General features: G+C 35.4%; 1 protein-coding gene across 3 annotated transcripts in view; it reads left to right on the top strand.

Annotated features, from left to right (window-relative positions):
• The window catches only part of MDGA2 (MAM domain containing glycosylphosphatidylinositol anchor 2), an 838,509-nt gene that overhangs the window by 716,139 nt on the left and 109,637 nt on the right, over positions 1–12,733 (top strand). The window lies entirely within an intron of this gene.

A 12,733-nucleotide genomic window follows, 5' to 3' on the forward strand; every position in this document is an offset into this window, starting at 1 on the left:
CTCCTCCCTTCTCCCCTGTCCCTCCTTCCCCTACCCCACCCCTTGTATTAGCTCATCTACTGCCTTCATATTAGAATTAAGTACATTGGATTTTTGCTTCTCCATTTTTGTGTTGCTTTACTAAGAAGAATGCATTTCACCTCAATCCAGGTTAATATAAAAGATGTAAAGTCTCCATCTCTTTTAATGGCTGAATATTATCCCATGGTATACATATACCACAGCTTGTTAATCCATCCCTGGATTGGTGGACATTTAGGTTGTTTCCAAATTTTGCAATTGTAAATTGAGCTGTAATAAACAATCTAGTTCAAATGTCCTTATGATAAAAAGATTTTTTTTCTTCTGAGTAGATGCCCAGTATTGGGATTGTATGACCAAATGGGAGGTCTAGCTTGAGTGCCTTGAGGTTTCTCCATACTTCCTTCTTTAAAGGTTCTATTAGTTTGCAATCCCACCAGCAGTATAAAAGTGTTCCCTTCTTTCCACATCCATGCCAGCATCTACAGCTTTGAGACTTCGTGATGTGGACCATTCTCTCTGGGGTTAGGTGATATTTCAGGGTGGTTTTGATTTGCATTTCTCTGATGAATAGGGACATGAGCATTTTTTGTAAGTTTCTTAGCCATTCATCTGTCTTCTTAAGAGAAGGTTCTATTCATGTCCTTTGCCCATGATATGGAATTGTTGGAATTTTTTGTTGTTGTTGATTAATTTGGGTTCTCTGCATATCCTAGTTATGGAGCTTTCGTCTGATTCATAATATGCAAATATCTTTTCCCATTCTTAAGGTTGTCTATTTGTTTTCGTTGTTGTCTCCTTAGCTATGCAGAAGCTTTTCAGTTTAATTAAGTCCCATTTGTTTATTTTTGTTGTTGTTGCAATTGCCATGGCAGTCTTCTTCATAAAATCTTTCCCCAGGCTGATATTTTCAAGTGTTTTTCACACACTTTAAAAGAAGTTTCTGAAAACATTTTTAACAGACTTGTCAATTAAATCTTGAGGATTCGTGTTTGCCACAAGGGACCATATCCCCAGAGGTTGGGGTATGTTAGTCTGACCATGACCTAAGTGACAATTATTCTAAACCAAAATGACCCATATTCAGTCCTATTGTATAAATTCATTTACTCTTTATAAGTTTAGATCAAAGCTTCCAAAAGTTCAAATATTGTTTCATTTTAAACTCTTAAACTGTTTTATCATAATTATACTATAGAAAGAAACATACTAGCCTCATTATCAAAAAAGTCCAATAATCAAGGAATTTTTTTGGTTATGAAACTGTAGTTATTAGAGTTTCATACATGCTATAGCTTTTAAATAATAATAACCCATTCTTTTATAAACTAAAAGAAAAAGATTTACCTAAACTTCACCTTTAAATAATCTTTTCATTAAATGCTAAATCATGTTACAAAGGACTTAAAACAGTCATGCAAAAGAAAAGGAATAAAAAGACCTTATAAGATTCATTTAAATATTATTTACTCTGCATATCTCCAAAAACAACATATTTATTTTTCTCTTTACTATGATTATTTTAATTTTTCTAGATATTATATTTATAAATAATAATTTTATACATTTTAATATTATGAATTAAGTATGAAAATTAAGGATTCAAGTAAAAATTAATTATCCAGGCTCAGCACCTGTGGCTCAAGTGGCTAAGGCGCCAGCCACATACACCTGAGCTGGCGGGTTTGAATCCAGCCCAGGCCCGCCAAACAACAATGATGGCTGCAACCAAAAAATAGCCAGGCGTTGTGGCGGGTGCCTGTAGTCCCAGCTACTTGGGAGGCTGAGACAGGAGAATTGCTTGAGCCCAGGAGTTGGAAGTTGCTGTGAGCTGTGATGCTATAGCACTCTACCCAGGGCAACAGCTTGAGGCTCTGACTCAAAAAAAAAAAAAAAAAAAATTAGTTATCCAGATGACTCATTGAGTTCTTATAGATTAAATAACTAATAACTAAAATACTTAGAACAGATGTGGAACATAGCAATTGCTCAACAAATATTATCTGTATTTCATATGTTCTCATATAACTCTTCTAATATATTATAAACTGTCACCGTGGGAATGTAAAATTAGGTTACATAAAAATATGTACTAAATATTAAAGACTATGTAAAATACTAGTCTCTGTTTTCAACCTCTTCACTTAACTTTTAGCTGTTGCGAAAACATTAATTTTTTTCAGGGCACTAAATACCTGCTTATGTTCTGTTCTAGTATCAGTCTCAATTTCTCTAGAAGTACATTTTTAACTTTGTCAACATACCCTTAACATATTTAGGAAGTTTTATGCTTTATTTTTCTTCTATTTCTACATTTTCCATGTCTATGATCACTGAAGGTAGGGTAGACGGACTGGTATGTCGCATTTTCAGATTTCAGCCTTGAGGCAGTGCTGTCAGACCTGCCAACCCCCAGGAAAAGAGCAGCGTAATGCTCTGATACTTACAGGATTGGTTATTTGCCGAAGAAAGATGCAGTCTGAATTAGAAGTATTGACTAAGGGCCAAGGCAGTTCCACGAACATAAAAAATAGCTACAAGATTCTAAAATAGAACGCACACACACACCGAAGATGCAAAATACCAGAATAAAACTAGGAAGACCAGATGAAGTTGTCTGCGTTGCGGCAATAAGCATCTCTTCCGCTACTGTGCCAGGCACTTTCGAGGAAAGCTACTTAACTTTAAATTAGATGTAACTGAATTAAGAAAAATAATATAAGCCTCCAAAGAACAATGGCAGAAAAATTAATAAATATCTGTATGTATTATTTAAAAACACACTGTCGGGACACTGCAAAGGCAGTTCTAAGAGGGAAATTTATAGCACTGCAAGCCTTCCTCAAGAGAACGGAAAGAGAGGAAGTTAACAACTTAATGGGACATCTCACACAACTGGAAAAGGAAGAACATTCCAACCCCAAACCCAGTAGAAGAAAAGAAATAACCAAAATTAGAGCAGAATTAAATGAAATTGAAAACAAAAGAATAATACAATAGATCAATAAATCAAAAAGCTGGTTTTTTGAAAAGGTCAATAAAATAGATAAACCTCTGGCCAACCTAATCAGGAAAAAAAGAGTAAAATCTCTAATCTCATCAATCAGAAACAACAAAGACGAAATAACCACAGACTCATCAGAAATCCAAAAAATCCTTAATGAATATTACAAGAAACTTTATTCTCAGAAATATGAAAATCTGAAGGAAATAGACCGATACTTGGAAGCACGCCACCTTCCAAGACTTAACCAGAATCAAGTGGAAATGTTGAACAGACCCATATCAAGTTCAGAAATAGCATCAACTATACAAAAACTCCCTAAAAAGAAAAGCCCGGGACCAGATGGTTTCACGTCAGAATTCTACCAAACCTTTAAAGAGGAATTAGTACCTATATTACTCAACCTGTTCCAAAATGTAGAAAAAGAAGGAAGACTACCCAACACGTTCTATGAAGCAAACATCACCCTGATCCCCAAACCAGGAAAAGACCCAACAAGAAAAGAAAATTATAGACCGATATCACTAATGAATATAGATGCAAAAATATTCAACAAGATCCTAACAAACAGAATCCAGCAACACATCAAACAAATTATACATCATGACCAAGTCGGTTTTATCCCAGGGTCTCAAGGCTGGTTCAATATACGTAAATCTATAAATGTAATTCAGCACATAAACAAATTAAAAAACAAAGACCATATGATTCTCTCAATTGATGCAGAAAAAGCTTTTGATAATATCCAGCATCCCTTCATGATCAGAACACTCAAGAAAATTGGTCTAGAAGGGACTTTTCTTAAACTGATAGAGGCTATCTACAGCAAACCCACAGCCAATATCATATTGAATGGAGTTAAATTGGAATCATTTCCACTCAGATCAGGAACCAGACAAGGCTGCCCATTGTCTCCATTGCTTTTCAACATTGTAATGGAAGTTTTAGCCACCGCAATTAGGGAAGAAAAGGTGATCAAGGGTATCCATATAGGGTCAGAAGAGATCAAACTTTCGCTCTTCGCAGATGATATGATTGTGTATCTGGAAAACACTAGGGACTCTACTACAAAACTCCTAGAAGTGATCAAGGAATACAGCAGCGTCTCAGGTTACAAAATCAACATTCATAAATCAGTAGCCTTTATATACACCAACAACAGTCAAATTGAAAAAGCAGTTAAGGACTCTATCCCATTCACAGTAGTGCCAAAGAAGATGAAATATTTGGGAATTTACCTAACAAAAGACGTGAAAGATCTCTATAAAGAGAACTATGAAACTCTAAGAAAAGAAATAGCTGAAAATGTTAACAAATGGAAAAACATACCATGCTCATGGCTGGGAAGAATCAACATTATCAAAATGTCCATACTACCCAAAGCAATATATAATTTCAACGCACTCCCTATTAAAGCTCCACTGTCATATTTTAAAGATCTTGAAAAAACATTACTTCGTTTTATATGGAATCAGAAAAAACCTCGAATAGCCAAGAGATTACTCAGAAATAAAAACAAAACAGGAGGAATCACACTACCAGACCTCAGACTTTACTACAAATCGATAGTGATCAAAACAGCATGGTATTGGCACAAAAACAGAGAAGTAGATATCTGGAACAGAATAGAGAACCAAGAGATGAATCCAGCTACTTACCGCTATTTGATTTTTGACAAGCCAATTAAAAACATTCAGTGGGGAAAAGATTCCCTATTTAACAAATGGTGCTGGGTGAACTGGATGGCAACCTGCAGAAGACTGAAATTGGACCCACACCTTTCACCATTAACTAAGATAGACTCTCATTGGATTAAAGATTTAAACTTAAAACATGAAACTATAAAAATACTAGAGGAGAATGCAGGGAAAACCCTTGAAGAAATTGGTCTGGGTGAGTATTTCATGAGGAGAACCCCCCGGGCAATTGAAGCAGCTTCAAAAATACACTACTGGGACTTGATCAAACTAAAAAGCTTCTGCACAGCTAAGAACACAGTAAGCAGAGCAAGCAGACAGCCCTCAGAATGGGAGAAGATATTTGCAGGGTATATCTCTGACAAAGGTTTAATAACCAGAATCCACAGAGAACTCAAACGCATCAGCAAGAAGAAGAAAAAAACAAGGGATCCCATCGCAGGCTGGGCAAGGGATTTGAAGAGAAACTTCTCTGAAGAAGACAGGCGCAAGGCCTTCAGACATATGAAAAAATGCTCATCATCTTTAATCATCAGAGAAATGCAAATCAAAACTACTTTGAGATATCATCTAACTCCAATGAGACTAGCCTATATCACAAAATCTCAAGACCAGAGATGTTGGCGTGGATGCGGAGAAAAGGGAACACTTCTGCACTGCGGGTGGGAATGCAAATTAATACATTCCTTCTGGAAAGATATATGGAGAACACTCAGAGATCTAAAAATAGATCTGCCATTCAATCCTGTAATTCCTCTGCTGGGCATATACCCAGAAGACCAAAAATCACAACATAACAAAGATATTTGTACCAGAATGTTTATTGCAGCCCAATTCATAATAGCTAAGTCATGGAAAAAGCCCAAGTGCCCATCGATCCACAAATGGATTAATAAATTGTGGTATATGTATACCATGGAATACTATGCAGCCTTAAAGAAAGATGGAGACTTTACCTCTTTCATGTTTACATGGATGGAGCTGGAACATATTCTTCTTAGTAAAGTATCCCAAGAATGAAAGAAAAAGTACCCAATGTACACAGCCCTACTATGAAACTAATTTGGGACTCTCACATGAAAGCTATAACCCAGCTACAACTTAACAATAGGGGGAAGTGGGAAAGGGAGTGGGTGGGTAGAGGGAGGGGGATCAGTGGGATCACACCTGTGGTGCATCTTACAGGGGTATTTGCGAAACTTGGTAAATGTAGAATGTAAATGTTTTGGCACAGTAACTGAGATAACGCCCGAAAGGCTATGTTAACCACTGTGATAAAAATGTGTCAGATGGTTTATGAAGCGAGTGTATGATGCCCCATAATCATATCAATGTATACAGTTATGATTTAATAAAAAAAAAAGGCTAAAAAAATAAAAATAAAAATAAAAAATAAAACCCAAAGTACAAAAAAAAAAAAAATATATACAAACCAGAGCTGTATGAGGCTTTGAAAAGATGTATACATTTTAGCAAGTTTAAATCTTTTTTTTTTTGTAAATTAATGGGCATGGGGGAGGGGAGGAAGCAGAATAAAAGAGACTAAAAATAAACAGCTGTATACTACTTCATTAAAAAAATAAATAAATAAAAATAAATAAAAACACACTGTCTTTTCTAAAGGTATTAATATCATGAGTAAAATATGATAAGCAAAATAGTTTCATCATACAAAAAGGACTTTTTATTCAGAAGAATTCATACTGAATTTGAAGATAACATTCAGGTTTGTGGTGATTAAAAAAGAAAAGGTATGTAATTATTTGGATACCCATACGCTATCATTAGTTAGTAGAAAATAGAAATGAAGTATATTTATTGCCTAAGTATATTTAATGTTATTTATTATCTCCTTACCACTAAAAAGTGTTATTTAAACAATGATGCTTCTTAAAATCCATGTCATCTTTTATTTGGGACTATAAGGCAATTTGATCTTAATCCATAAAAATATCATTTTAGCAAGTTCATATACTGTGGGATAATTATGCAAGCGTATGATTTAGGGTCTGTTATGTCTAGAAGTTTCATGTCACCTATTATATTTACTAGCAATGTGGCTGGTCAACATGAATAGCAGTTTCCTAAAAAATGGGTATATCAAGGTCTCTCTTAAAGAGTTACATCAAAATAAATGGAAAAATACATGTACGTGTCCTTATTCCACTGGTGTGTTCCCTCTGCCGGTCAGTCTCTCCCTTATCCAATACTTTTGGAAGGAACTTGTAATAATGCTGAAAAAGGTTCACAGTCCAGATAAAGGGGGGTGGGGGGGTTGAGATGGCTGCTGGGTTATTTCTCTTCCCATTTCAGAGTCTGTTGCAGGCTTCTGATTAAAGGAGATAATTTTGTTCTTTTTAAAATTGAGAGAAAAAAACTAATATGGTTTTTCCCCCTGAGACCATCTCAGCAATAGCCTTTTAATTACCTCTGTGGTAAAAATAACAAGCAACAGATTTTAATAAAAAAGCCTCACTTTGGGGGATTATGTGAAAGGAAAATATCTCTTAGTAAAAGGTAAAATTAAATGGATTGTTTTAATTGACATGAAAAATTAGAGTTTAACGGCTGCTTTCTTATCTGCACGCTGTCCGTACCATCTGGGGCTCTCACCTGCAGGGCGGTGTGGACCCAGCTTCTCTGAAGGTTTTGTTGTATCACCTTCAATCCATGGACAGTATTGCATTTCCTTTTACATGTGTGAGCAAACATTGCATTTAGTTTTCTATTTTTGCATTTTGCACAGCTCACTGAGATACAATATAAAGTATTTAATTGCTTATTCCTCCAACTGCTGAAGTATATATTTTCATGATAGGTTTAAATTAAGGACTCAAAATCAAAGTTATTGCTTTTTTAATATGCGTATGAAGTTATGTACACTGAAGTTTATTATAAATAACAACATTAATGTATCTGCCAGCTGTAATTACTTGAGTAGAACCCTCATTATAACAACAGGAGACCTACAGTCTCCTTTGGAATGTTGTACAAATCCTGAGTGGGATACCTTGAAAAGTACACCTTGATTAAAGTTGGGTGTCTTTAGATAATAGGAAAACATATTGTTCTGTATATATTTTTGTGGGTTAAAACTGCTTTTATCTAATCTCTTAAAATAATTTCACTTTGCCTTTAGATCATACATTAAAAATGTAAAATCTAAAGAGTAAAAGAAATTATCATTTATATTAAATTAGTTTATAGCATTTTTAATTTCCAGAAGTGATAGAAACTTCACAGTATCTGGTATTAACATGCAGGGTTATCTATGAATGAGAGATACTTTCTGTAGATTCAGGATTTGTATTCTTTCGAACGTATGTCAATCCAGTGACTGTATACAGTTACCACTGAAACAACTTGTATTTCCTGCTTGGTTCCTTGGAGTCTAGTTAAACGTATAGTAGATGCTGAAATTCAATCTTATCACATCTTTATCAAGTTAGTGATCAGACACTGTAGGTATAAAGAGTCATAAGAAATCATTTCTGGCTTTTAATCAGTATGCAAAACAAACAAAGCAAAGAACCAGAAACCACCACAATACGACAAGTGTCGTACAACTGAATATTTAAAGGCTCTAGTAGAAACGACTAGGAGCACAATAAATTTAGGGACAGCTAAGGATAAAGTGGCCTTTGGGTTTAAGCAGATTCTGGAGTGCCACTACTGGGAGTCACCTTAACCTTCCTCTGCTGCGGTTTTCTCATTTATAAAATAGACCTGGTGTTAGATATAACTCAGTAGGGTTTGTTGTGGATTAAATATAAAAGACATATAACACAGTCAGCATAGTATCTGGGATATGGAAGAGTCTACTAGATGTACTTGTTTTTTTTCCCCCTTAAGTTTCTGACCTAAAGATACAAGTGAGAGAGTTTTCAATACAGGGGTATAGAAAAAGCTGATACTAATACCAATGACGCGTTTGGCAAGGCTGAGCTGTGCCAGCCCAATACAGCCCCCGGATTATCTGTGTCCAAACTGCTTGTGGAAAGGGAGATGCTTTTTAAAAATGTACAGACTACATTAAAGCATAATTACTGGTGGGCGAGACAGAATTTTAGCTAACAAGGTTGCCCGGCTGCCCGCTCTCATGTGTGCCTAAACATAAGAACTGCTAATGCAGAATATTAAAAACACCGGATATAAAACTCCAGAGGCCAGCAGGATTTGGGACTCAGGAAAAGGAAAAACATTGCAGAAAGGGCGTAAGAAGGAAGAGCCAGAGCTGCAGGTGAGGCAGCACTGTCTAAGAAGCTACGGGAGGGTTTCAGAAAATTCAGAAGTCCTTGCCTCTAACTCTTATTCTACAATTATCTCTTTAGGAAAAAAAAGAAATATTGCAAGCATTCCCAGAATCATGCAGTCATAACTTGTATGTAAAACACCAATCTAAAAGAATCCCAAAACACCAATCTAAAAGAACCCCAAACTGTAGAGTTGAAGGCCTTAGACCCTCTTAGGGCCCTCCTTCAGGCTATAACTTCCATTCCATTTTATGAAGTCTATAATTTCCTTATTTGTCCTTTCTTCTTGATGAATGTTTAGATCACCCAGATGATATCCGTGGCATGAATATGTCTGTTTCCAACTGTAAGAGTTTGCCTGTTCTCCTTGTAACATTTTTATTGACAAATTGCTCTCCGAATGTATACCAATTTGCATACTTCTCTAGGAAATATTTTTGGAAGACATCTTTAATGAATAAGGTGCATTTCTACATGCCTTGTGTGCATAGGCACCAATTCTCATTTTGTTATGCTGTATATTTTCAAGGTCATTTGTATATCAATCTTTAAAATATACATAGTATCAGTAGTATCTCCTGGAGCAGAGGGAAAGGATGTCCAGGGTAATAACAATGTCTGCCTTCCTGGCAATGGTCAGGCAGATTTGGATGCTAGCAATTACGGAAAGGTCTGAGAAGCTCAGGGTCCCTCAGGTGTGATGCTCAACCCAGGCAAAGCACGCCCTCCACCCGGGCTTTTCTGCTGTACCCCTGTGCAAATTTGGATGCAAGAGGAATCAGTGAAGGCTAAAGTAGAGTTTAGGATGTGTACCAGGTGGTGAATCTTCCACTATGGCCAAGCAGGCTCAGTCTTCTGCTCATATCACTGATACCGTTGCACACTAAATTGTCAGCTTGTGTGTTGTGGAAAATCTCACCTGTTTCCCACACCACACCCCTGGTTCTGATGTGCATAAGAACTCTTAGTGTTTTATTTTTACACCTAACCTTAAAATTGTTTGCTCTGAAGGTTTTATCTCTCTGTTGGTGGAAAATAATGTGGATTTAATTTCTATTTCCTTATTCATTATGAAACTGAGACTCTTCTGTGATAAATTAGTTATTTTGATTTCTTCATCTATGAAACACTTATTCTTATTTGGTTCATTTTGCTACTGACTTTTTTTTTCTTTTTTAGTTCCAAGAGTTTTTAATGAAGTCCAGTTCATTGTACATGTTACAAATCTCTTCCTAAAATGTCTGGCTTATATTTTGCCTGTTTAATAGGGAATACTGATGACAAGAAATTTTTCACTTGAATCTTCAATTTTAATTTCAAATGGATGATGGACTAATTTGTCAGTCCTTTCCTGCATGAGTCATCCTTTCCTGTTCTGTTTTAAAAAGCTCCATATTGCTTGAGGTTACAATGAAATTCTTCTGTACTTTTTCAAATGATTTAAATTTTTCCTTTTAAATTTAAGTATTTCATCCTACTGATTTTTCTCTATAAGATGGAAGATAAGGATCCAATTCTTTTTCCTCATATGCACAAGAAATTGAGTAGTATATATTTTTCTCTCTCCTCAAATCTGCAGACAACTCCACAGATTTGTACATGGGTTTTCTGTCTCATTCTGTTATTGTATTTGTCACTTATTAGAACTGTACTAACAGCACACACCTTTGAAATTTCCATTTCCAGAAGAGTGGTAGTATAGGCCATATCATCAGAATTGATTTATCTATGGAAAACAAATATATGAATATATGAATACATATACTATACATGCCTTGTATACGTAGATATATATACAGTGTGTGTACGCATGTATGCAAGTGCATGTACGTATAGTATAGATGTGTATGTGTACACAGACAGAGAGAGAGAGATGGCCAGGTAAATCTCCAAGGGAACATGGCAATCCAAAGCAATAAATGGAATTGTTACCAAAACTTTTACTGCCCATAGCTGTTTGCCAGCCTGGACAGACTTGAACTTTGATTCTTAAAAGCATGGCAGTGTTGAGGCAGACAGCAATGAAAATCCCAGGCCTGCCAAAACAAGGGATCATTTTGACTTAATCTGTGGCAATCCGAGTAGAAGTGGCTGTACTGTGGATGCCTTAAGAGCCTGTCTGACACAAAGGTGCATCTCTAAGGGAATATATCTTTGTTGTAGGCCCTAAAGAACCCCCAATAATAGACTTGTAAGCTACATGAAAAGCACACAGTCAAAAATAACCAAGAAAATACAAAGAAACAAGAACTAGGAGCTAGACACCGTGGATTTCAGATTTAGGAAATACTATCAGACACTTATTATAGGGCATATCAAATGCTTACTATATACATAAGTATGCATAGACAGAGTAGATATACGTTATATATACAGATGTGTGTGTGTGTGTGTGTGTGTCTATAGTGGAGTATAATGAAATGCAAAAACCACCACAATTATATCATATAAACCAGCAAAATAGCTAAAATATCACAAAGTCATCATTTATAACATCCCACAAATCGATGGGTTACTGATTAATAAATTTAATAAATTAAATGCATAAGTTTAATGATGAAAACACGAGTAAAGGACATTCAGGAGACTTTAAAATAAGCTTTGACTCATTTGTGAGAAAAGAAAATGTACTTGAGTGGAGGGGAGAGAGACCCTTCTGTAGAGGGCCCTACAGATTTGTTTTTTCCAATTATTTTATTTTTTTCCAATTATTTATTTATTATTTATACAAAGTTGTAACAATAAGGTTACAACTTTGAATAAATAATATTGAGCATTATTTTGTCATTTTTGATTCTAAATGAAATAATTATAATATGTAAGCATTATTAATGAAGCCGCCTCTAGATTTTTGTTGTATCTCACTTACCAGGATTAATCAAGTTCCTTGTTACCAGCTTCTTAATAGTTTTACGACAACTAAAAGTTGACATTTTCCCAAATTTTCTCCCATTTACTAGAAATATCTTTCTTCTTTTACCAGTTAATTACCAGGTGTCTTGAAAGTTGCCATACATAGTGATAATGGGAAAATCTAGCTAAATTGTACCTTTATTTTTTTTTTTTTATTGTTGGGGATTCATTGAGGGTACAATAAGCCGGGTTACACTGATTGCAATTGTTAGGTAAAGTCCCTCTTGCAATCATGTCTTGCCCCCATAAAGTGTGACACACACCAAGGCCCCACCCCCCTCCCAATTTTACAGAACATTACAAAGTATTCTCTATAGGTTGATTACCTTCTTGTAAAACTTTGCAATGCATATTTTGTAAATAATGGTACATCTGGCTACAATCTCCCATTTTCACAATGGATGGTGACTGTAAGGATGCTCTATACATTAACACGCATCACGATGTTAAACAACGCTTACATCTGTACTAGATGAACCACACTGCATGAAATATGAGTATTAAAACTTGATCAACTTCGTATAAATGTATTTTTTTCTCTGTTGTGCTGTCCATAATCTGTTTAGTTTAAATTAAATAAAATTAGGTGGAGAGTTATTTTTTCTTCTTCTTTTAAATCTCCCCATAGATTTTATATACAATCAGAATTACTTGTTTCCTGAATACTTTGTGTGCTGTTCTGTCAAATTGTCTGAGGGTTGTGTTTTTTAATGCGTCAAGTGTTGTAAAACTCTTTTACACTGTGGCAGGTATTACGAAACCCATTCTTCTTTTAACTTGTTATAATCAGGTTTTCCTCTTTATTACTCCACTGGTAGCATTTATCTCAAGGTCACCATCAAGTC

Source organism: Nycticebus coucang, chromosome 6 (assembly GCF_027406575.1).
Source record: "Nycticebus coucang isolate mNycCou1 chromosome 6, mNycCou1.pri, whole genome shotgun sequence".
NCBI lineage: Eukaryota > Metazoa > Chordata > Mammalia > Primates > Lorisidae > Nycticebus > Nycticebus coucang.